Genomic DNA, 26,911 nt, shown 5'->3' on the forward strand with positions numbered 1-26,911 from the left:
CCCTATGAAGTATGTATATTATTATCCCCATTTTAAAGATGATGAAGCTGAGGCATAGAGAGAGTAATTGCCCAGGGTCAACAACTACTAAATGATAGAGCTGGAATTTGAGCCCAGGCAATCTTGCTATAGATACTATGCTCTCATTGGATACTTTATGGCATAGACTTGGAGATATCAAGGAGCTTCATGAGTAGCCAAAACAGCTGTTAATTGATAGAGCTGAGTTCTGAATCCAAGCCGTTCCCTGACACATATTATAGCTTTCCTTGTTTTTATCTTTGCTTATGTCATTGGTTCTGTATAATGTTCTTTCCACTCCTTTTGCTATTGAAAGCTTATCAGCCTGCAGAGGCTCAATTCAAATGTCGCTTCTAAGATGCTTTTCTTGATTAACCCAACTGGAAGCTTCTTCTTTTTTCCTTAGATTCCTAATGGAATGAGATTTTACCATTTAGGATACTTACTGATTACTCTCTTATGTGGTAGAAAGTTTGTATATGCTCTCATGTCTCTCATCAGATTGTAGGCCTCTTGAAGGCAGAACTGTCGTTCACACTATTTTCTGTTCTAGTCGTGGGCATCCTGCCATGCATACATACCTTGGAAATGCTTGGGAGTTTCATAATGGCAGGAACCAACTGTTTAATAAATATTTCTTAAAAGTGGACCACTATTAGGAATGTATGGCAAGGGTAAAATTTCCCCATATTATTCTAAGATACTTTAAAAAATCAACTATGTTAAAATAAGTATTCAAACAACAGCAGTAATAATACTGCCTTCACATTCACAGTCCTGCTATAAATTATGTTATAAAATCATGCTGAATTAGCTATTTATCAAAGTTTTAAAAAGAACTGTCTTTGAGAGTTTGCTACTATGTATATGTCTTTTTTTTAGCTTACAAAAAGGTGAACACTAAAGAAAAAATGATTTATTCTTTTTAGAGTTAGATTTCTCTGCTCATATGTGCCATTATTGGTCCCCCAATCCATTTCTGAAGTACTGAGACAGACCGAGTAGCTATGAACTGTGCACTGTCATCACTGTGAAGGCTGGGATGGAGGGATCGTTTCTTTAGCATATATAGTTGTAGCATTGAAAGCCACATATATTTGTTTCAAATTATAGGATGAAATAAATAGAGCACTTACCATTCTAGCAATTTTATAATCAGACCATATCACTGTTTCCTTTTTGTTTAATTAACATAGTAGTTGATATACACCAGATAGAGTAAATATAGTAATCAGAATTGTGAATTTTAAGAATAAGGTAAACATTGATTAATCTTAAAAGGTTTCATTTGGAGATAAAGGGTGGGAATATTGTAGACTTTTTGATATAGTCATGTATTGCTTAATGACGAAATTATGTTCTGAGAAAGGTGCTCTGGGCGATTTTGTTGCTGTGTGACTATCACAGAATGTATTTACCCAAACCTAGATGGTGTAGCCTACTACACACTTAGGCCACATGGTACTGATCTTACAGGACCACTGTCGTGAATGCGGTCTGTTGTTGACCGAAACCTTGCTCTGTGGCGTGCGACTGTATTAGTGAGCTTTTGCTGCATAACAAACCATCTAACACTAGTGGCTTAGAAAAGGAGACATTTATGATGTCTCACAATTCTGCAGGTCACCTAGGTGGTTCTTCTAGTTTGAGCTAGCCTGGCTGGCTTCAGTTAGTGGGCAGCTTGGCTGGGCCTCATGGTCAAGGATGGCCTCACTCACATGTCAGGCATCGTCATGGGGCTGGTGTAGGAGCCTCAGCAGCAGACGGCATGTCTCTGCTCCGCGTGGTCTCCTCATCCTCAGTAGGCTAGCCAGGGCCGCTTTGTGTGGTGGTCTCAGGATTCCAGAGGACAGCAAGGAGAGGCAAGCCCCCATGGGTCAGCACTTTTCAAGTGTCTGGGTTTGCTGTTGTCCTGCTGGTCAACCCAGGGTCAGTGTGGGAAGGGGCTACCAAACGGTATGGATACAGGGAAGCAGGAACAAATAGGGGGTCATTCCTGCCAACACTCTACCAAGATGAGGAATTTGTATGTACTGTTTAGTCAGTGTCCCTAAATTCTGAGTCAAATTTAGGCTAGCAACACAAGGGATAGAATAGAGAAAAACTGAGCAGGCTCTCACAGCTGCAGTTTTCAAAGAGATAGTTTATAGACCCTGTGTTTCCCTGAAATTCTTGACAATCATTTGAAACCACCTTCAACTTTTTATTTTTTGAAGCTTTGAGCTATAAAAGCATGGAGCCTTTAACCCTCAGTCAGTAAATATCGCAAGTTGATCTTCGGGAAGTACTTCACCGATGGTGGAAGGGCTGTGATCATAATGGCCACAGCCTTTGCAGAGAGCTCCTCTGTGCTGATGCTGCACACCCTCTCGGGGTTCTGACTCTGCCCCTGGATGTCGGCCCTAGCCCTGTGTTACAGGCGAGGAGCCGGCTCACAGAGGCTAGCTAAGTTGCCTGAGGTCACGTGGCTGGTAGGTGGTGGACTACGTTTTGGACTCGGGTCTTTCTGACTCCACCACTACAATCTAAAGGAGAGTTTCTTCCCTAATGGGTTGATAATGGTTTTTTACAGCATCAAAGCCTTTGAGTGTTTTATATCATCCTCTGAGGAACTGGGAACCATGGTGAAACATGAATTTTTTTTCTCTTTCTACTCTTGCCCTACTCTACCACCTTCACTAGTTGGATCAAATAGCCAGGTTTCATTTGAAGATGATAAATAGCTCAGAATGGAAACTTTACTGCTGGTTTTAGATGTAATTTTTAAATATTTTGGAATAATTGATCTCCCCCTGACCTCTCCATTGCCTCTTCTAAGATTCCAAAACAAAATTCAGAACCCTGAGATATCCCAAAACATATATTTAAAATTTCATTAGAAAATAACTTTCATTTAAAAAATAAACTGTGTCCCCCTTGTGTGCTTCCACAGCTGTGCCTTCATACTTACCAGAGTGTTGTATTTGCCTAGGTGGGTCTGTTCCCCTCACTAGAATGTGAGCCCCTTGAATACAGACCCTGGTCTTTCCTCTCTGTATCCCTAGCACCGCGCCCCGGAACGGGAACTTCCCAATATTTGTTCCATGATCTTATAACTGAATTCCATGCTAGGGAGAGCTTTTCTTCTCCTTTCCTTTTGGTCTGTTTGGCCTTGTTTTAGTCCTTTCTTTCTCCTTTCTAAATCATTTTTCCTTCTCTTGCAGTCTGTCTCAGTTCTTAGCTTTCCTCAGCTTTCCATTTCTCCCACCATCTCATTAGTAATTTTTGAATTCCTACGTGTTCAAATAATAGTATCTTGGAGATACTGAGTTAAATAAAATCTATTGTTAAAATTAATTTTGCCTGTTTGTTTTTACTTTTTTAATGTGACTCCTAGAGAATTTTAAGTTATGTATGTAGCTGCTCTTTAGGGTTGATATCCAGGTTAATTCATTAATGCGAGTTCGTAAAAACAGTAGTTTTTTTGTTTTTAATGTCATAGATCTATTGGACTAAAGATCCCTTCGATCACCACCCTCCACTTGACTATGCTGCCCATCCCTGCTCCCCCACCACCAAAAATTCATGAGAACAAATGGGAAGAAATTACCTTGCTTTTAATGATGGACACAGATTTTTCTCTACTATCTTAAGTATGCCTTGAACAAATGTACAGTTGACTCTTAAATTATTTTCGCTAATAAAAAGGAAGCAGCAGAATGACTAATGTAATTGGAAGATGCACCATTTTCTTTGGAATGTTTTGGTTCTTACACTTTGGAACAGGTGTGGCTGCTGTTGAAAGAAACGGTGGAGTCATACTCAGCATATTTGAGATATGAGGAGCTGGAAAACTGTTCCATGTCCCCTGCCTTTGTATAATGGGTGTAGGATCCACTATCTTGTTCCTCTGTGATGCGAAATCTGATGCATAAGTAAACTTGGCATATTTGCTTTTTCTTCCTGGTTTAGAAAAGAAATAATGTTTTGGCTTAGAAACTCTTCTGTGGAGCTATCACATAATAGGATAAGGATAATTGTGTCAAATATAGCCTCAGACTGTCCTCTTTTGGCATTAAGAATTCTCGAGTAAGTTTGCTGCGGATCAGAAGGAATTAATTATATTAATCAGAGGTCAGCTATCTTTGATAAGTGGTAAGTTCTTCCTCTCGGTTCTGAGTGGGATGCCCACCTCCAGTGACTGTGTTGGGGAGGTGGTGAGCATGCATCAGCTGCCATTTTGTGGAGGTGGAGCAAGTGTTGGCTACAGCTGCCCACAGTTGGGCAGTGGGGGTGGAATCCCAGCTAGCCACCAGCAGTTTCTGTGAACAACCAGGAGGGGGGTTGTGCTGGTAGTTTCCAGCTCATGCCAATGAAAATCAACCCATTTGCCACTCTGGGTGTGGGTGCCACAGGTGGACAGTGCTTCCTAAGGACATGGTCATGTCTTAAGGATCCATGGTTACCGGATACCTGCCTGCAATAGAGAGTTAAGGAGTAAACCCCTGGAGCTCAAACCTGGGATTTGGGAGTTGACTAGAATAAATCTCCTAAAGTCTAAATTGACATATGACATTTTTTTTTCTTCTTCTTCTTTTTTTCTTCTTCTCCTCCTTCTCCTCTTCCTCCTCCTCCTCCCTTTCCCTCCCCCCACCCCCCCCCCAAAGTCTCCCAGTACATAGTTGTATATTCTTATTGTAGGTCCTTCTGGTTGTGCCATGTGGGATGCTGCCTCAGCATGGCTTGATGAGTGGTGCTATGTCCACACCCAGGATCTGAACCCTGGGCCACTGAAGCAAAGTGTGCAAATTAACCACTCGGCCGCTAGGCTGACCCCCTGACATATGACGTTTTTAACTTAGGAAAACAAACAGCGCTAAAAAGATCTATAGCATTATAGCTAAATAGTTAATCTGGAAGGCATGCCATGGAGGTTAGGAGGGAGATGGAGTGGTTTAGTGTGGATTCAGAGAGAAGCCTAGGACAGGGCATTGAGTGTCCCTGTCTGTTTACCTCTCTGTTAAAAAAAATGGAAAAATGACCTCTCCCAGAGATGTTTGGAGATTTGATTGATGTTTTTAATGTGCTCTGATATCATTCATGAAGTATGCAGTAAGAGCAAAATATGTCATTAGAACTTAGATGTCTAAAACAAACTAGTCTGAACCCTCTTGAGTAGATATTATGCAGTTCTGTGTCTTTGATATAGGTTGTATTTATTAAGGGAGTTTATATTTTTTAAGGAAAGGTCCCTGGTACTTCTAATTTTTTTAAATATCAGCAGTATACTTAGGGTCTTTAACTGTCAGCTTGAACTTCCCCTTGCTTTATAGATGGCCGGTCACCTCTAGAGGACAGTTTAGCAGTTCCTGCCAGCCAGGTAGTTAAATGCACTTCAAAATGCTTTTTGCCGTGGATGATGCCTTTTGCAAATATTTGAGATGTTTGTTCTTCGTTGTAATTTATTAGTGACCGTGTCCACATGGCAACTCCTTGGGAGGTACAGAAGACAAAGCCAGAAAGCAAGTAGACGAAATGAGTTCATTATATATCAAGAAAAAAGCTTTCCTCGAAGGCTACTTGTTGATAGACTTATTGGTATGTGTATCTGATGTCTATTCAGTTTCCCTTAGCCCCTTATCTAATCCTACTGTTTAAATAATCTGACAGTCTTTTGACTTGGCTTTTCCTTGTGAAGAGCATACAGCACTGCCACCTTGTTGCCAAAGTTTTGTCTGATTTGAAAGCTTAAAAATCAAGTGGACGCCCGTTGTGAAAAACAGCTTGCTCTTTCTCTTTGTCAGTACTTGCGAAAACAACTTAAAAGAAGTTAGCATTATTGGACTGGGTTCAATAATTAGCATAATCATGATGCTATGTATTGTTCCCAGAGCACGCCCCTTGGCCAGATTTCCCATTAAGAGGACACCGATGTTGTCCTGGTGAATAAATCCCGGCACACATGATGCATAGCAGCGAGTTCCTGCCTGCTGTGCTGGGGCAGTTAATTTTAGCGAGGATTTGTTGTATGAGTTGTAAAACTGTTTACCCAAGTAGAAGTTAGTAAGCTGAAATGTGACTTCTCGGCCTAGTGTGATAGGATATCTATTTTAGACTTCAGATTGTGTTTATGATCCGGAGAGCAGGCTTCTGAAGAATTGCGGCTCAGATTTCCTTTGAAAGGACTTGTAAGTACTGGGTGAACTTTTAAGATCTCTCTTTGTTCTTTTCTTCTTAAATCTTCCTAATGTTGCCATCATAGTAATTTTTTATCTCTTGGGAAAACTGGAAGCCTTGGGGTGAGTACTTTAGAGGATTCTAAGGATGGTAGCAAAGGTTTTTCTTTAAATCTATCTTACTGCAAGAAACCTGCCTTATTCAATTTTCCCAAGAGAAAGTATTTCATTCTTACTGTTTCTATCTTTGCAAAAGCAGGCTGTAGATTATTACTTACTTTATCTGTTAAAATATTTGGTTAATGGAAATGGTTGTGTCATTGAGCTTTATTGTCCATAGTAAACTAATTCTTATTAGAAAAAATGTTAAAAGTGGATTCCTGTAACATAGTTACCCTGAACTACAAGTTTATGCTCCAGAAATAATGAATGTCAAATGTAATTTTGTAAAATGTATAGATGGACAGTTTTTATTTTTTTAAGGAAGATTTTGTTTTTTTAAGGAGGATTTTATTTTGCTTAAAAATAGACCATATTCTCCTAAAGAGAAGAATATACTCCTAAAGAAAAAAAGTAAATAAATTTAGGAGGCAGCTTTTAGAAAGTACTTGAAAGCATCCTCTGGAAGATTGTGTTAGTTATCAAAATTAACCAAAGGCCATGAAATTCTCTAATCTTAACTGCTCTTAACAAGTCATTGCCAACTTAAATTTGGACTGAAGAAAACTAAAGGTTTTAATATCGAATATTTTAAATTAAATCTGAATCACCCTGCTTAAAGTGTTTTAATTCAGAGTACACTGACTTCGTGCCAGACAACTTGCCATAACACAGAACCAGGCAGGAATTTCTTTATCAATTAACACGTAAATTGTATCCCCTTAGGAATGTTGATTTTAATGAAACGATTCTAATAGGCGGTGTAGTAGCTGCTTGCCAGGCATCTATGTCTCCTCAGTCCTCTCTGAGCATGCCCTCAAATGCCAATTTCCCATTTTGAAAAGCTTTATTTAAAGACTTTTATGTTATTATGTATTGTCTGATTTTAAATCCAAATGACCTAAGGTGTCAACAATGAAAGGAAATGTTTCAGTGGTACATTTAGTAGGAAAAGAATGTATGAAGGGAAAATAGAACTGAGTTCTTCTTGGGCTATTTTTAGAAAGAAACTTTTTTTAAACTTAAGTTTTTTATTGAGCAGAAGAGAAATTTGCAGTCCAGATTAATGTAATTATAACAGATGCGTCTGTAATGTTATCGTCAGCAGTGAAAGGGACTTTGTTTCAGTATATGCTTCATAATACATACTTTTATCCCAGGAAAGTAACCGTTCTAATTCTTACTCTGGTTGTCCGTAAGGTGCCATCAGGATCTCAGTGGAGTGTTTTTAAAGGTATACTGTAGTTGGATATTAGATAGTTTTCAAGCTATTATTCATAAAATCAATTGTAGTTTAGTCCTGCAAAAAAGAAAAGCTGTTGAAAATTTATCCAGTTTTCAATTTAACAGAAAGAAGTTTCCATAGGTCTTTTTACTGCTAGGAAGCACGTGTTCTTTTAGGTGGAGTTGCTAAAATGCTTGTAAACACCTTGAGAGTGTTAGTTGTAATGATTTATGTGCTGTGAGAGAGTGATATATGTGAAAGAAAGAAGAGAACAGTTAGATTATGTAAGTGTCGGGTCGGAATTTCTCGTGCTTGATGGTGCCGTGATTCTCTTTGATGCTTCTTGTCCTGTGTGCCTGATGGAGTGATACTGGTCATGGCTCCCTCATGAGTAGAGGCTCTGTTGACTAGTTATGACCTTGGGTGTGACAAATCTCACTGAGCTCAGCCCAGAGTCACACATGGGGGCTCCAGATGCTGAGAAACATGGGCAACTCTGTGGCCTGTGGCAGTGCCCGGGAGCCCAGCCTACCCATGTGCCGTGCACACCTGCACCTTCCATCGCCGTCACCTTCGCCGCAGGTAGCTGTGCTATCTGTCCTGCAGTCCTGTTGAAACCGCCCTCGCTGGTGGCCCACCTTCTTGTCCTAATCTTCTGTCTCTTAAAGTAGTTACCGACCCAGCGCTCCTGACTGCGGTAGACGTGTTTTCCTGTGACTTTGTGTCTTGAGAATAGCCATCTGCCCTGGAGCATTGAGGAATTTTTCAGGGAAGCAGAAAGGAATGTTTTTTCTGGGTTCCCTTCATCCACATGAGGTTTTTAATAGGTAACTTGTCTGCATGCCTGTGTGGGAACTACATTATCCAACAGCCTGCCTTTTGGATGTCCAACAGCCGAATGCGAGTGCTCAGTGATCACATCTCTAGAATGTTCTCTTTCGAAAGGAAATTTTGTGGGAATAGGCTTTGTTGTATTGAGTTTCAACCATTTTATCTAGAATGAGCAGTGGGCAGAGGGCTGCCTTCAGCTTCGCTGTCCTGTCCACGAGCGTGTGGTGATGGGGTCGGACCCTCAGCAGGAAAGCAGACTTCTCCGGGAAATACTGGGCCTGCTGTTCTTGTTTAGCATGTGTTAAGCACCCCAAGCACATACAATGCACAAAGCAAGCATAGTTCCTACTCTCAAAGAACTCACGTGATAGAATTAGGCAGTGCACAGAGACTGGGCGCCCGACACACACTGAGTAAACGGGCAGAAAAAAGAATATGAGCACGAAGAAAAAGAAAACAAGAAGGAGTGGGAAGGGTCAAGGGCAGCTCGTGGGTTAGCTTTCAGTTCATCTGGGCTTTGGCTGAATGGATAGGACAGACCGCAGTGCCACCCACGGTGCTGCTTCCTTTCTCTCCCAGCGGCTGGGGAAGGGATGGAGAAGAGTGAAAGACTGACCCGAGGAGCATACCCAAAACTCCACTTCTCTGTCACAGCTCCCCACAAAGGGAGGGAGACCTGGTGGTTTCTCCTGGACCTGGAACTGCCATCGTTCTCTAGGGGAGGTAAACCTGGTATCTCATGAAGTGTGATAAATGTAAGAAGCATCTTTCTGCATGTAATGATATTTGGATAGAAAGCCGAATTTGGATTCCAGATTTTTCTCCCCTCTGAACTGATATGCATTTGAACAAGCTCCTTAACCCTGCATTGGTTTAGGAGGCTGAGTCAACTGTTGAATTAGTTAGAGGAGTGCTTTGAGCTTCTCGGAAGAAAGCATTAGGAAGGTCAGCTAAGCATTACTGCCGCCCATAAAGGAGTCAGAAGAACGTGAATCACAAGGGCGCTAGTGAGGCAAGCTCGGATACTGGAGACTAATAAATAGGAGGACACTGTATGAATCTGTGAGTCATTTTTCCCTTTATCCTCAACCTCATCCAGTCTGACTAAGGTTCTGGGTCTAGTTCATGGCTCCACAACTGAGAGAGACTTGGAGAGGGCTCAACAAAGAACCTCAAAAAATGATTAAAGGGTTGAAAAATGATACCTATAATAAGATGTTAGGGAACTTCTATTATTTAGTCTGGAGAAAAAAAAATGACTGGGGGACTCTTGAATGATTGTTCAAGTATATGTATGCCTTAGTACGAAGGAATGATGACTAGCTAGTATCTGTTTCCATTGAGAATCTAAGGGTTCAGTCCAGCAAAGGTTGGTGAGAACCGTGGTCCTCACAGTGTGGTCCCAGTACCCTCAGCAGCAGCACCACCCGGGAGCTTGTGAGAAATGCACATTCTCGGGCCCCACCCAGGACCTGTTGATTCAGAAGCTGTGGGGGTGGGACCCAGTAATCTATGTTGTAACAAGCCTCCCAGGAGATTCTGATGCATACTGAAGTTTGAGGGTCACCAGACGATATATGAGGAAGAAGGGTATTATAAAATGGAGAATTTGGATACTAGAAAATGTAAACTTTTTTCCTGAAGTCATCTAAAAATGGGTTTATATTTGTTTGCAAAGTTTTCAATATTCTCTCTGATGTCAGGAGATAAATGACCTCTCAAAGTCCCTTCCAGCCCTGACTTTGCTCTGAATTTCCTCAGTCCCTCAGGAAGATTAATAATTAACCAGGAAAATTTTGCAATTACTTTCCTGAACTCGGTAGTTAAGACAATGCCTGCTTACAAATGAGGATCAAATAGTAATGTTGATCAAATAGAATCAAGTAGTAATGCTGTGCTACCAGATATAGCCTACTTTAATTTATCACAATGCTGTTAAATAGACTCCCTCCTGCCGGGTGACTTTTTCACAGCCACCTGAAGGGAAATTTGGGCACAGGTCAAAATGAGGAGGCCCTCAATGTTAGCCTGTGATCATTTCACAGACTGCTGGCTAAACTGGTTGCTTTCTTCATGAAGCCCGTTTCAGAAGATGGTTGTCTGGAGGGGAAGTTCGACTGTGCCCCATTTTCCCCACTCTGTCACTTGCACAGGAAGAGAAGTCAGTGGGGGTGCTGGCACTCCACCTGTGGGAATGCCATTCCCCATCCCTGGTATGGAGAATGCCGTCTGACACCCTGGAAGTAGGGGCAAAGTGGGAGGACTCCAGAGGATGCAAACGCAGGATCCTGTGCTGGCAGCTCAAGGGGTCTCCCCTAGAGGTGGAGGATGGTGACCTACTTCATCTTGACGTGTTTGTATCTGCAGCAAATAGCCAATGGTACACATAGTAGGCACTTAATGCAAATAAATGGTTAATTATCCAGCTAAAATGTGCAAGGCCACAGATGCCCTGCCCTCTTCCATGCACTTAATTATCTAGAGTCAGGAAGTCGGCAGTGCTTGCCCTTCCCAGTCAACATGGGTACTGCTAAGAGCCCCTGTGCTGACCCCTCCTTTTGCACATAAAATAAATGCTTCTTGATTTGGTTACATCTTTGCTTTTGTATATCTTTCCTTTGTGCTCTGGCTTAACGGAATTGTCTTAGGTTGAAAACACCAACTACTGAGAGTGTATCTATTTGTTATACTTTGTACAGCGTTTAGTACAATAAAAGTTCTTTGTGGTCTTAAGGAAGAAAGCGTTCTCTGAGGACGTGTGTTGCCCGTGCGGCTTAAGTGTCACACCAGTGGCACGCTGCCGTCTCCAGAGAAGACATGCTGTCCCGGGGCCAGGGTGGCGCGGCCCTACTATTTCAGTGCTGAAAACCCGGGTGGATAGAATCCTTGGCTTTTATAGCTGTAGTTAATGACAGATTTGCAAAGTATTAAAAACCTCTTGACGTGAGAAAAGATAAGTGAGGGCACTCCGGCTCAAACTCTAGTTTTGCCTTGTCATGGGAGCCAGAGAGATGAAAGTGGCAAGTGCATACACTGTTGTCACACAGTCCTTGGACCCCATTATGTTTAAAAACACGGACTCTCAGACGTTAAGCGCATCAACCAGTGCAGACAGGGTTGCTTTCTCTGTCTTGTCTGCTTACAGAGTAGATGCAGCCCGGGGAGCATGGCACTTGCACACTGATAAGGCAGACGTCTCTCTCCAGTCCGATGGCAGAGAGAGTGAATTGCTCACCCTGAATTAGTGTCTGAGTATAAAATATTTTCTTTAAAACCTTGCGCTCTCAATAACTATAACTGAAATAGGGAAAATGCCAAATGGCTGGTTGGTTCCTAATGATAGCAGGCAGAAGGCTATTTTCATTTCTATACGAAGAGAAATTACTAAATAGTCATTCTTTTCAGTATTTCACCCTGGCAAAAAATAATTTTGTTTCTAAAATCAGTCTTGTATCTAGCCCACATATGTATCGTTAAAGACGAAAGTGGTTAAGTGGTTTGGGATAAACATCGTCTCATTGTAGTTGTTCAGTCGAAAAATTAAACGTGAAGAGAAAGGAGGAAAAAAGCTTTTCTTATTATTAGATTACACAAGACTAACTGACCTAATAATTCAGTAAAATATCCCCAGAAACAACCCAATAAGGTACTAATTAAATAAATACAGCCACTTACAATGATGACATTAGATCTATATTGAGTAAAACTAGCAAGTTACAAAATACATATGTATGACCCTATTTTTTTTAAATGGAAGGCATTGTTTTTAATGGCTTAATGGCTTGAATTCCTTTTTTTGTGTGAGGAAGATTGGCCCTGAGCTAACATCTGTGCCAATCTTCCTCTATTTTGTATGTGGGATGCTGCCATGGCATGGCTTGATGAGCAGAGTGTAGGTCCATGCCCGGGATCCGAACCCACGAACCCTGGGCCACTGAAGTAGAGTGCAAGAACTAAACTGCTATACTACCAGGCCGGCCCCTCATTTTTATTTTGACCTTTTTATTTAATTTGGCAGTGGCCTCTTAGTGGCTTACATAAGTAATGCCCACCCCAATGGATAAAACTAGTACACCAAAATGTACACAAAAACAATGGTTATTTTGTATTGGCGGGCTAGGAGCATTTGTCCTCATTTTACTTTCCACTTTTCTGTTTTTACCAAATATTTTATACGAGTGCATATTTTTTATTTTAGATTTTTTTTAATTTTTTTCCTTTTTCTCCCCAAAGCCCCCCAGTACATAGTTGTATATTCTTCGTTGTGGGTCCTTCTAGTTGTGGCATGTGGGACGCTGCCTCAGCGTGGCTTGATGAGCAGTGCCATGTCCGCGCCCAGGATTCGAACCTACGAAACCCTGGGCCGCCTGCAGCGGAGCACACGAACTTAACCACTTGGCCATGGGGCCAGCCCCAAGAGTGCATATTTTTTAAATGGAAAAATTTGTCTTGATCTTGGCTCTTGGGAAGAGACCTACACGCAGACTGAGGTGTAGCAGTTATTAATAAAGGTTAATTTTGTTAATTCTGCAATGTGAAAGGTATTCAGCAAGGCTCTGCTTTCACTACTTACTGCTCTAGAGGTTCAGTGAATTCTAATATGATCTCAAGTTGGGCAGGATCTCAGGTTCATTATTATTGGGAGAGCAAAATGGAATCCAGCATATTTTTGTCATTAAAATAATACCTCTGGTGTTAGGATTATTCATTTAAATTTTATAAGGGACCATCATTGTAGATCTTAGATGTGAAGTGATGAATGATGGAACCATGTGCCGTAGACCTTGGATAATATTTTGAGTGGCAGTGATGAGGGATAATGGAAAGAACAAGTCATGTAGTATTTCTAAAGCACTTATCTTTGTGGTATCAAAGTGTATCGCACCAGTGTTTACTAAAAATGATAGCACATTAAGAGAGGACTGGCTCCCTCAATTATTTCTGCCAAATACTGCTAGGATGTCCTTGTGGCCTTAATCAGAAGGTTATTTTGGGTAACTGTTTTGGTACTGGTGGCAGTTGATTTAAGGAAATCTTGAGCAAAAACAGTAGGCCTCCCTTTCAACCCACTTTGTATAGTGACACATGAGAATAAGTACTTTCAAGGGTTATTTAAAAGGTCTTTCTTTGAAGTGTATTACTAAGTCTGGGCCTAAGTGAGTAGAATCTGTTACCAGCTTTACCTGGGGACAGAGGTTTAGATTGAGACTGGTTGAACCCACTTTCAACAGGACTGATACGTTAAACTTAATTTAAAGCCAAGGTGCCTTGAGAAACCAAAGGAATCTAGTATCATGTACTACCATGTTTTGGCCTGGCTTTTGGTTCAGACCCTTTGTTACTCATAGAAGAGTGTTTCCTGGAACACTTGGAACTCAGAAAGCTGGTTTGTCAAGTTTCCTGCTTACCGTTTTTATCCTTACAAGGAGTGCTCTTCTTTTTATCCTCTCCTTTCTTTCTTTATCATCTTGTTTCTTTCTCCTGCAAGTATGTGAAAGGAATAATCATGTAATTCTGCTCTACACTGTTGCCTCCTCAAGAAAGTAAAGACACATCCCACATGTCTTTTTCTCTGGGCTGGGGAGAGGAGAAAGAGATGTGGGTGAACCATTTAACGAGAATCATCAGATAGTCCGTGGTCAGAGTACTGTCCCCAGTGAGAACTGTGATAGCCACATCAGCATGTCCTAGCTGCCATGCGGTTTCAACTCAGGTGAGTCACAGAGCTCTCCTGCACACAGTGTGAGCAGGGGGTGTGAATGCCACCTGCCAAGTCAAGATGGACTCAACAGGCAGTTCTGGTTTGTTCACAGAATGCTTTGCAAGTTGAGTGGTTCAGAGGAAGAAAGAGAACATCTTTTTCTTTCATTTTGTGGAAGATTAGCCCTGAGCTAACATGTGCTGCCAATCCTCCTCTTTTTGCTGAGGAAGACTGGCCCTGAGCTAACATCCGTGCCCTTCTTCTTCTACTTTATATGCGGGACGCTTACCACAGCATGGCCACATGCGCACCCGATATCCAAACTGGCGAACCCTAGGCTGCCAAAGCAGAACATGTGCACTTAACCGCTGTGCTACCGGGCCAGCCCCAGAGAACATCTTTTTAAAAGTGATAGAGCAGATAAAAATATTTCCTGAGACTATAGACTAAGTTAGAAAACGTCGGAAAACTGTCTGATGTCTGTCAAGGGAAAGGGTGGCTTTGTAAGAGCAAGAGCAGAATGGATCTCAGCTCTAAGATGTGAACTGACTTTATTTTCTTCCTTTTTGTTTCTTGTTTGTTCATTCCTTTTTTATTTTGTTTTTTTCTGCCTTTACTCTGAAGACTAAAAGCAAAAATAAGAGGTTATAAATGCACTCAACACAGTGGGGTGGTTGGGAGTTATAAATGAGCTCATCTGTTACTCCAAAGGTTTTAAACAGAAAGAGTGACTGCTTTAGACTTGACTTGAAATTGAAGTGGCAGCTGGAGCAGGAAGAGAGAATCACTGGGAAGTTCTGTCACTCTCCGCCTCAGCCTGCTGTGCAGAGTTAGGCGTCCCTAGGGACTGAGAGAGTCGGGCGTCCAGCCATGCACCCCTTTCTGTCAGACCTGATTTTTGCCATCCCTACTTTTGTTTACATTTGTTTGGTTTTCCCCTGATCTTTAAGTCATACTATCTTCAGGCTCTGTGAGACTTGTCAGAAACAATTAAGTAAATCAAGAATTTTTACTTGAAGAAAAATGACTTGAATCCTAATCCAGAAGACACTTCTTTTGATCAGGTATAAAATCTTGACATTATGATACTAACTGTTAATATTAGAATGATGCATTTTTTGAAGTTTAATTTTTATTGTGTTCTGAGGGGAAATGACCCTCAGTAGGCAATAGTATAATAAGAAAGATTTTGTTTTCCATCTCTCCATTAAATATTAAGTAGTGAACTTCTAAGAACTCAAGTGATTAAATTGGATCCAGCTATGCAAGAGCAATACAGGTATAGAGGTATCTTTTTTATAAAGGCAAATTGTGGTCACTTTAAAAGAATTACGTACAGTAAAATTCACTTTTTCTAGTGAAACTGTGAGTTTTTACATACACTCAGGTTTTATGACCACCAGCACAGACAGGATACATAATAATTCCAACTCCCCAGAGATTACCCTTGTGCTGCCCCTTTGTGTTCAGACCTTCCCTCCATCCCATCCTCCCTGAACTGGGAACATCGTCTCCAAGCCCCACACATCCATGGCAAAGCAGGAAAACCTAACTAGCTAAGGGGGCTTGCACACAACCTGTGACAGTAAATGGCTTATGCTGCCCTGTGGGTGATCCCTAGCAAGTCAGACTAAAATATAAAAACAGGGGGAATAAATCTGAGCAGGGATGTTAACAGCTGCTCGCTGTGGGAAAAGTAGACTTCACAGAATTACTTTAGCCAAATAAACAAACAACCAACTAGCAACAACCTCTAGGGGGTGGAGGTATCAGTAACCAGAGTTGCTACAATATATTATCTAAAAGTTCAGGTGTCAACAAAAAATTATGAGGCATGTAAAGAAAATGGAAAGTGTGGCGCACACAGGAGAAATAAAGCAGAGAGTAGAGACTGCTTTTGAAGGGCCCGTATTGAACTTAGCAGACAAAGACTTCAAAGCAGCTGTTATAAATACATTCAAAGACTAGAGGAAACTATTTTTAAAGAATTGAAGGAAGGTACGGTGGTACTGACTCACCAAATAGAGACTGTCCTTAAAGAGATAGAAATGATAAAAAAGGACAAAATGCAGACATGACACCAAAAGCACAAACAGCAAAAGTAAAAATAGATAAATTGAACTACATCAAAATTAAGAGTCTGCACATCAAAGAACATAATTAATAGAGTGAAAAGGCAACCTGAAGAATGGGAGAAAATATTTGCAAATCATACATCTGTGTCTTAGTCACAAAAAGACAAACAGAGTAGGCGCCCACTCGTATGACGCACTTAGAGTCATCAGATTCACAGAGACGGAAAGTAGACTGGTGGTTGCCAAGGACTGGGGTGAGGTGGAATGGGACATTATTGTTTAATGGGTGAAGTCCCAGTTTTGCAAGATGAAAAGAGTTCTGTAGATGGATAGTGGTGATGTTTGTGTTTAAGGTGAATGTATTTAATACCACTGAACTGTACACTTAAAAATGGTTAATTGTAAATTTTATGTTTATTTTACCACAATTAAAAATTTTTTAAAAACAAATGGAAATTCTGGAGTTGAAAAGCATAATAATAAAATGAAAAACTCACTAGAGAGGCTCAACAGTAGATTTGAGTTGTCAGAAGGAAGAATCAGTGAACTTGAAGACAGAACAATAGAGAATATGCAGTCTAAAGAACAGGAAGAAAAAAGAATGAAGAAAAATGAACAGAACCTCAGAAAAATTTAGGCCACCAGTGAGTGTGCTGATGGTAATACCAGAAGTAGAAGAGAGAGAGAGAAAGGGGAAGAAAAAAATATTCAAAGAAGTTAATGAGTGACTACTTCCCAAATTTGATGAAAAACATTAATCTACATCCAAGATGCTTAGCAAACTCTAATTAGGAAAACACAAATAGATCCACACCCAAATATGTTATAGTCAAAATTTTGAAAGACAAAGAGAAAATCTGGAAAGCAGCAAGAGAAAAGTGACTCATCAAGTATAAGGGAACCCCAAGAAGAATAACAGCTGACTTCGCCTCAGAAACAGTGGAGGCCAGAGGCAGTGAGGTGACATATTCAAGTGCTGAAAGAATCCCATATCCTGCAAAGCTACCTTCAAAAGTGAAGGCAAAAGAAAACATTCCCAAGTAAGTGAAAACTGAGGAAATCCATTGCTAGCAGAGCTGCCTTACAAGAAATAATAAAAGACGTTCAGTAGGCTGAAAGGATGTGATACTAGACAGTAATTTGAATACAGACAGAAGCACGCGCACACACACACACGAGTGCTCCAGTAAAGGGAACTAAGTAGGTAATGATAAAAAGGTATTAGGTATTTCTTCTTCTTTCTTAACTAATCTCAAACATCACTAAAGAGCAGCTTGTATCTGGTTGCCCTCTAGTTATTATGAAAAAGCTCTTTGTGTTCACATCAAAGCATCCTCCCTAGCTCCAAGTTTTCCAAAGGAAGAACTGAGGTGAAGAGAGCTGGTGCTCGCACAAGAAAGTTTATCTTAATCGTCCATAAGGAACAAAGTGCCAAGAGCACTCTCAGAATTAGGAGATAATTTTCAAAGAAATCTTATAAACTGTCTTACCTCTCTTATATTTTTTAACTTCTATTTCCATGGTTCTTTGAAGGTGATATCAAACAAATGCTTATGGTTTCTTAATTTAGTAAAAACTTTAGTTTCAGTAGTCTCAGTGGAAGATATGAAGAACTACTCAATTCTGACCTGACTTACTAATCAGAGGAACAATTTTATGGACTTATTGCCTTGTTTAGACTGTTTATACGGCTAATTTGGGAAGTTATTGGTAGAATTGAATCAAATTTGCAGACTTCTGACAAAGCACTTTAGAGATTTGAACAGACTTTCATACATTGCAAAGAGGAAAAGTCTGACTAAATGAGTTAATAATTATTTGTACCCTCTTGCTTTTTCTGCTGTCTACAAACTATTGCTTAAGAACCTCTGGAAGAAGAACAAGAAATATGGGGCTGTAAGTTGAGCATGGAAAATAGTTAAGACAATAATCTTCATCTATCAACTCTTCTATTTATATTAATGTTCCATTAATAGAAAGAACAAGTAGAATCAATGTTTTTATAAGTACCATTCATATTTTTATTGAGCTTCCACTATAATCAGAACAAAATTAGCAAATAAATATGTGAGAACCAAGATATCTATTTACATACGTAGTTCCATTTTAAACTGTGGCTGGAGGGAAAGTATTTTCCTAATATAGCTCTTGAAACTTAGCCAAACAGTCCAACACTTCAGGGCATGGAATTGGAACACGGGCTCTTCGGTTTGCCATTTGACAGAAGTGATGTTAAGTGATTTGCTCATGAAAACTAATCTATTTTTGGTTGTGAGTGAAGAAAAAAAATTACCTGAAATATCTGAGGGAACTTCATCTCTAGTGCATAAAGAAAGGGAAAAATGTTTAGAAGCCATTGCTATCTTAGAGTGGCAATGAATGTATAAAGCTCAGCTGTTCTTGTCCCTTGCTTTCAAGCAGTATTGGACCCAAAACACTTCAGCCAGGTGGTAATCTTTTAAAAAAATCTCTGTGCAGGTGCTTCCACCTTTCCAATGGGAGCTCATTTCAGTGTGCGACAGCCTATTCAATTACATATTTTTTCCCTCCTATCTGAGTGTAGTCTTTCTTAATACAATGAAAGACTGTTTGCTATGTCTTCAAATTTGATAAAAAGTAGATATCAGTCTACTTCCTTATAGTAACATTTTCATGGAATTATTGAATTGTAAATTTAAAATGGAAACAAGACATAAAAACTTTCTACAATCATCCAGCATACCATCATTCAGATCCACCAGAACATCTTCAAGGAAATGGCATTACACCTTCTGAGGCTGTTTTGCAGCTTTTAAAAGCTATTTTTCATCTAAGTCATGTAGAACCTTCTAAATCTTTTCTTCTTCAGGCCAAATCATTCTAACTCCTTTAACTTTATCTCATTTTAATTATTTTTGCTGTTTATTTCTTTATCCTTTTAAAAATATTTTTTCTTAGTAGATTTACATAATGCCTTCCCAGAGAGCAAAAGACTGTGTGGAGAACATCTAAATAACACAAATGCCTTATGAGCCAACAAGAAATTTAAATGTCGGAATGACAAAAATGCAAGAGGGAGAGTGACTATAGCAGGAATGAGGCCTGGAGAAGAAAAGGGGTGCAGAAGGCCTGAGCCGGCACGGTCTGCAGTGGAAACTTGAGACAGAGGACCAAAACAAGTTTGTTCATGTTCCATAAATTTATGAAGACCGTTGATTGCACTGCTCAAGGAAGGGTCAGAAATTTCCACCCCCGCTCCCCACAGCACAATCCTGTGGTTCATAGTTCCAGGCTAAACCGCCTCTTCTTGGTCCTGTGGTCTCTAGTTGATGTAGTATAATAGAGTTGGACAGAACTCGAAGTATCATCTGATCTTGAAGATTTCCAGGGATGAAGGCTCTGCAGCATTCCTAGTAATCCATTCTCTTTATTACCCTCTTCTCTCTCCCCATTGCCTCTGCCTCCCTGTTCCCAGCTTAGGCCAGGACCCTAGGGAATCTCAACTCCCAAAATAGGAGCTATTATCATTAAGAAGGCCTGATGAATGTCAAGCAGGAGCATCACTTCCTAGTGTCTTTGCTTCCATCTGAGTACCTCCACTGTAGTAAGTAGAGAAAGCATTTAGGGTACCATTATCTAACCTACACTTTCTGTTATGCCAAGTCACGTCCTCAACATGACCAGAATTGGATTAGATGACCTCTAAGTCCCTTCTACCTCTAATGTTCGATGATGCTCTAATTCTGTAACCCAAAGTAGGAATAAAAGAGTAATCATAGGTTGTTTCAGTAAAAAAGGCCTGCAAAGTACTTGGCACTATCAGGACATTTTCTTATCCAGTCCTGATGGCCACCCTCAAGAGAAGCATAAGGAAGATGAAGGAAGAATCCTAAAGAAAGGCCAGCAACTGAGGATGGACGTTTAGAAGCCTGCAAATGGGAATAGAAGACTCTAGAACCATGCAGAGACCCTTCACCAAGTGCTCAGATATCAGAACAAAGGGATGTTCTTGAAAGTGAAAAACAAAGATAAGATAAATAAAACGAGTAGATGTGTTTTACATCTTAAATTGTAGGTAGTAAGCTTGAAGAAAGAATTGTCTGAGAAGCCTACGGTGAAAACAAACACATTTGTGGTAAATTCATTTTGTTTATTAGCAACAACTGAGCGTATTTGATGGTACATTCCTAACTTTTTAAAAAATGTACTTTCCTTTGTAGTGTTTTGAAGAGTTTTTCCAATAATACAAGGAGTCATTGCTCATGGTAGAAGGTTTGGGATGGTAGCAAAAATGTAAAGAGCACCTGGAGAGAGCCACTCTTAACCTTGGGCACGTTTCCGTAGTCTTCTTGCCAGTACATTCTTCCCTGTGGTCGAGATTGTATGGCATGTGACACTTTGTATACTGATTTTTCACTTAGCTTTACCGTGCTCTAATGTCATAAAAAACTCTTAAGTTGCATTTTGGTGGCTACATGATATTCCATCTTTAGGAGTCGCCAGTTTGTCCTCAGCCATTCTGCTGTCTGGGGACAGTTAGATGGTTTCCTCTTTTGCATGATTGTAATAAGTGATGCTAATAAACATCTTTGTATGTAAGTGTTTATTCATATTTCAAATTATGTGCTTATTTTCTTGAATTTTTGAGATTAATGTTGTAAAGAACACCCATGCCCTGCCTGAGTACTCCTCCATCAAGACAGAGTGCTAGGACTGCTGTGCATCTGAGCCCGCCTGGCAGCTTTACAGGCGCCATTTCCAGATGAAAATAAACGCTGTTTCTTAGAACTGTTCAAGTCACAGGAGGGAGCATTTCAGGACTGAGTTAGAGCTGGGATTGGGCTTGTAGCTCAAGGGGCCGCTGCTTCTCGCTTGCTCACATTCTCACTTACTTTAATTGACTCCTTGAAGCTTTTGGTGTGTGAAGTGTCCACAAGTCCAGTCTGGAAGTATCTTCATTTTCTTGTTCTCCGTAGTAGTGATTGTCAGCTGAAATGTGTGTATTTGCCCTAAATTGAGCGCTGCTGAATGGGCTTCCGCCTTTTGGATCCTGTAGAGCCGTGGAAAGGCCCGGCTTTGCTTCTCTCTGTGGAAGTACTGAGCGCCTGGTTTGAAGGGAGGTCAGTAGTCTGTCCCAGCAGCAAGCTTCTCGGGACAGTGTGTCTGAGTACCTCTCTGTGGACTTCCTGTTGGCAGTGCTGGCAGCCACCTCCTCTAGTTGCTCTGTATTGGCCCTTTGCTTCCTGTTGCCACTGCTTTGGACAAGGTGGGCAGCCTGCCCTGAGCCCTCCATTGGTTGAACTGGCTGGTTTTACTTTGTCTGAGGGGAGTGTTCCTTCTTTCACTGAATAAGGGAGCTACTCCTTCTTTCTTTATTTAACTATTTAAGTTTTATAACTTATAATAGGGTGCTGGGGGTTGGGGGGAGACAATGCTGGCAATATAGGAAAGGAAAAATATCAAAAGTGAATATTACCCTTTGTGACTGGTATTTTCCTTTTTTCCCAAATTTAATGAGGTATAATTGACAAATAAAATTGTAGGATATTTAAAGTATATATTGGGATGATTTGATATATGTATACATTGTGAAAAGATTTCTCCCATCTAGTTAATTAGCACATCCGTCACCTCACGTATCGATATGTACCAGTATTGTTTTCTAATCAGTTTTATTGAGGTATCATTTATCTACAAGGAAGTTCACCAGTTGCAAGTGTACCGTCTTGTGAGTTTTGACACAGATGCACAGTAGTGTAACCACCACCATACTCAAGGTACAGAACAAAACGTTTCCTGTGTAGACACATGCTTTCATTTCTCTTGGTAGATGGCCCTCGGAATGAGACTGCTGGCTGTGTGCTGAGTGTAGGCTTTACTTTATAAGAAGCTGTCAAACTGTTTTCCAGAGTGGCTTTACCATTTTGCGTGATTTTTTTTCTTAGCCCCTTTTAGAGTTTCATTTCTCTACCTGTTCATCTCCCTCCACCCCTCAAAAAAGTGCTCGTGCCTTACAATGTATGTCAGTCTTGAACCAAAGGCGAGGCCAGAGTTTGTACACTGAGGAGGAAGAGCAGGACTAGGGGGAGGCAGACTGGATCTATCCGCATGACTGTGAGAGGAGGTGGGGGCGTAAGAATGAGAAAGATCCTTCTAGAAGGATTTTGGAACCTCAAGTTGTTATTCTTCCTGTGACTATGGTGATACCAGTCACTTCAAGTTGCTTGAGGCTAACCACCACTTACAAAACACTTTCGTGTGCATTAGATTTGATCTAACAATAATTCTGTATCAATAATGAGATTTGATCCTAACAATAATTCTGTAAAGTACATGTGTTCTTAGGACCCCATTTTACACGCGATGAAATGGGATTCAGAAAGTGTACATGACTTACCCAAGGTCACACTGCTAGTTAGTAGCAGAGCCAGGATTAGGCCTCAGCTGTCCTGTCCATTGCACCAGGGCTTTGTCCACTAATAATAATTGTCACCGTGTATTGATCCCTGGCACGGAGCTGGGGCCTGTACACAACCACCACATTATGTAGCATTCTTCCCATTTTTCAGATGAGTCATTTAAGTGGCTCCTCAGGCTTGTGTAGCCAGACAGAGGGCCCAGGGCCTCTGACTGCAGGTCCTGTGCTCTCTCCCCATCTTCATGCAGGAGAAACAAATGTTCCGCATTTAGCAGCAGAGAGAAAAGAAGGTGAAGGACACAGTGCTGGGCGGGAGCCATAGCGTGCTAGCAGACTGTCTTTGCCACTGCTTTTCCAGTTTACATGGGGTTTGGAATCTGTGCCTTGTTCACTCTGGATGTCTTCCATCTTTATCGTCAGGCTTTACGTTCCTCCTCTTTGTCCACAGAGAGTAAACCTGCTTCTATTATCTGTGTCCTTTTTCCTCCGTGTCCCCTGTGTTCCAAGTCAGGTCTAACATTTGGCTTAGCTGTCTTGCCTTTCCTTCTGATATCATTTCCTTTCCCCATGCCTCCCTCTCTTTGTTTCCCCTTCTCATTCTCTCTACCCATCCCTTCCTTCCTTGCTCCTGCTTCAGTCCCAATAGCACCTGCCCTTCTCCAGGCTCCCACACTCCCAAGGACTGCTTTCATATTTGTAAATATGCCATTTAAAGACAGTTAAGGCAAGTTTCAGAACCCTTCTACTAATGTTTCAATTTTTTAATCATCAGTGTGAAGATACAAAAGTCGGTATTTACTATCATAAATATACTGTTACTTATTAAATTATTTTTTTAAATTTAAGAATGTAAAGGAGGTGTTTTTATAAGCTGTTTAAGAATGATCTTAATCAAAACTCCTTAGGACAAGATCTGCATCCTAAATGTTGAAAGAAAAAAATTTCTGCTGTACTATTCTGCAAACAATAAGATTCCAAAAACCTTCCATTTTATTTAAATATTATCAGGAAAAGCTAGTCATTTTTATGTCTGAATAGTCAGGCTCACCCACATGGAGCAGAGAGCATTAGATTTTATATCTATGCATTGAAGAGAGATCTGTGTCTTCCTGTTTTGACCCTAGCTTCCAGGAAGATAAGTTCCACACTTTTAGAGGATGGGTGTGAGGCACTTAGGGCTTTCGGGGAGGTATTGGAAAATTACTCTATGCGATGCTTCCACTTCAAGGGTCCTCTGCGTGGGGGACCTGGCTCCTTCCCTTCCTCTGTTGGAGGGAGAGCTTGGCCTGTGCAGTCCATGAAATCTCAGGGAAAAGCTCCTCATAGGCCAAAAGAAAACCAATGGAAAGGAAGTTGGCTGTGGGCCGATCCTTTGAACCTGCAAGGTCCCTGGAAGGAGTCATAACTTAAGCCACCATCCGCCACAGACCTGGTTGTCTGGGCCTGGCAGTGCCAAGTGAGGAAAGGGCTGGACTCTAAGACTGAGGGAGGAGAGGGGTGCTGCTGGGAGGGCTGGACAGACACCTCCGCACGTTTGCTTGGAAAGGTCATGGGTCATCGTGGATGTTACCTTTGACAGCATTTCACAGCAGGGACCCTTCCACCCAAACTTCTTTTTGTATAAATGTCTATTAAGTGCTACAACTCAGCAACATTCCTGTTTTTAAACCGTGTGCAAATCTACCTAGAAATATTCTGAGAATGTTTGTTTTCACTTTTTCTATAATGTTGCTAGTAAAATTCCTAGTGTGGATAAGAGGATATTAGGTAGAGTTGAAGCAGATGCTCATAGAGAAAATTACAGAGAGAGGATCTGTAAGCATTTAACTCAGGAGTCCTGCCGGGGCTCTCGTGGGGCCTGGGAAAGACGTAGAGCTGGTTCAGACATCAAGGAACAGAAGGGATGGCAGGCAGAACTGACAGTTGAGAAGCTTGTTCAGAAGGCATTGAGGCTACTGAGAAAAGTTTGGGAGACAGAACTTATGAAAGCCCTCAGTACCTCTTGCAATAATTCAAAACACTGTAAAGTCTCTGTTCCTCAAATGCAAGAGGTCGGTGGCATTTAAAAATTGAAGAATATCTTGTAACCTTCAGTCCTGTGAATCCTAGCCATACAGGGACTTTCATGTAGGGGAAGGAGAGAGAGTTAGGAAGCCTGTTCTAACCCTCCTTTGTGTTCTGACCTTTTTCAGAAAAGCCCTTGAGGAGAGTTAGAAAGAACCAAGGCATTAGCTGGGAACTCTAAATAGCATCGCATCCTTGTGAGAACACTCCCTGAGGAAGAGACGAGGCGTCTCTGTGATGCGTTCACACGTTAGACCTCTCTGCCTCCCCACTACGTGATTTGTGTGAACTCACGTGTTGATTCCTTTTCTTAACTGTCTTTGATGTCATGTCTAGGCTTCTTCGTCCCAATATTAAGTAAATATTTACCCAAGTTTTTACTTATTCTCTTCAGGTTTCCATTTTTACATTTAAATCAACTTTAAATTATAACTTTGGTGTGAGGTAGGTAATTTTTTCCCCTTTTCAGATAGGTAGCAGTTAACAAGTTGTCCCAACATCATTTATTGACTAAGTCAACCTTTCCCCACTGATTTGATTGCCCACCTTCGAAAGCCTACTTTCGAACAGCCAGCAATTTCAGGTCATACCTGGTCAGACCTCAGCCACTCCGAATTTGGGCTTTCTATATTCTTGGCAAATTACCGTCATGGCCTTCTGCATGACGGTCCTCTGGCCTGCCAATGGCCCGGTTTCAGCAGCATTGCCATCTTTTTCTATGCAACAGATCGTGTAGTTATTTAAGCACTTTGTCTTATTTTGCTCATGTGGGATAAAAATTAATGGAAAAGGGAGAAAATCAAGGTGTTGATACTTGCAATAAAAGAGGCCTTATAAATATAGTACAAGATAGAAATCATTTGGTCTCAAAAAAGTGGTAAGCTTTTCTCAACCAGATGCTTATTGGACTTAAGCTGGTTAGCTGAGGGTGTGAACATGAAGGAGAAAAGCCAAATTAAAGAGCATAGACATGATTGTGGAAATTAGTTATGTAAGATTAACTCAGTAGGGGAGGGAATCCCTGGTCTGAAATGATACCTTTGGCACCATAAAGACGGTTAAAAACCTTCTCGAGCAAAACTGGTCTGAGAACATACCTGCTTTGGCGCCTCGTCCACCTGCTGTCTCTTCCGTGCTCCTGTCATTTACTTCTGTGTACAGTGTGTCCACAGGTGAACTGTGGTGGAACCCCGCCCTACGACCTAAAAACAAAACTGAATACAATGCGAAAGAGAAAAACACCTACTCAGTTATTCTCAGCCAATTCCACAAGTCAATAACTATCTACCCTCTCTCAACCCCCATATGCAAACCTCACCATCCCATTGTCTTCAACCGCTGAAATGCCTCTTTAAATCATTTCTCTTCCCTTGATCATTACTACCGCCCTGGGTCCAGGATACCTCATCTTATGCCTGCACCGTGCAGTAGCCGGGTGATTCGTCTCTCCACATTCACTCTTGTCTCCCATCCAGTCCATTCTCCACACTGCAGTCAGAATGACCTGGAAGTCTGAGCATGTCAGTACCCCTCTGATTAGAAGCCTCCATCGGTACCCCGTTGTTTGCATGGTGGCCGCAGTCTTTAATAGGGCCCACCTCAACTTTCATCATGGTTTCCTCACACTGCCTGCCTCCAGCCTCCTGTCCTCATTCTGCTCCTTCCCACCTGCGAAATGTCTGGAATGCCTCCTCCAGTCCCCGAGCCCACTCCCACCATCCTTAGATTGCAGGTGAGCCTTTCCTGCCCTTTCGGACCAGTCGTGCCCCCAACCTTTGCTCTCGTGGTGCTGTGTGACCCGTGCCTCCTTCCTTTGTAGCACTTTTCGCAGTTTATAGCATACATCCCTGTGTTTGTTTGATTAGTGCCTGTTTCCCTCCCTGGACTGTGAGCCCGCGTGTGCCAGGACCACATCCTTCTTCCCTCCTCGTCTCTGGGGAGGCTCTCGGTAGATGTTTGTGGACTCTTCCTCTTCTTTGCCCTGTTGGCAGCCAAACCTGACAAAGCTTCATCAAGAATTCTGGATAATATTGGTCCAAATATTTTTATTTTGCATTTTCATTTATAGATTTAATGTGCCCATCATATTAATAAAATACTCTTTCAGTGGAATATTGTCTTTTGCCTTATGGGTGGATTTTCCTTTGTCTCACATGGGGTCTGAATCTGCAGAAATGCATAAGCTACAAATCTTAGAAAATGATAAGATCTATCACTGTACATTTTCTATTTAATTTTATGCCTGTAACATTATGTACATAGATGGTTCTCCATGTATGTTTA

The 26,911-nt window shown here is 41.2% G+C and overlaps 1 protein-coding gene across 36 annotated transcripts in view; it reads left to right on the plus strand.

The window, feature by feature from the left end:
• The window catches only part of SLC20A2 (solute carrier family 20 member 2), a 106,460-nt gene that overhangs the window by 24,223 nt on the left and 55,326 nt on the right, over positions 1-26,911 (plus strand). The window contains exons 1-2 of one of the 36 annotated variants that reach the window (XM_070598721.1): positions 5,334-5,380; positions 5,470-5,598. The exons of 30 other annotated variants lie outside the window; for them this stretch is intronic. The gene's annotated coding sequence lies outside the window, so the exon portion shown is untranslated. Of the gene's footprint in view, positions 1-5,333; positions 5,381-5,469; positions 5,599-5,665; positions 6,300-8,766; positions 9,454-26,911 lie in introns of those variants that run through there. 5 more of the 36 variants (XM_070598704.1, XM_070598726.1, XM_070598717.1 and 2 more) reach the window with 5 other exon arrangements.

This window comes from Equus przewalskii, chromosome 28 (genome assembly GCF_037783145.1).
Source record: "Equus przewalskii isolate Varuska chromosome 28, EquPr2, whole genome shotgun sequence".
Taxonomy (NCBI): domain Eukaryota; kingdom Metazoa; phylum Chordata; class Mammalia; order Perissodactyla; family Equidae; genus Equus; species Equus przewalskii.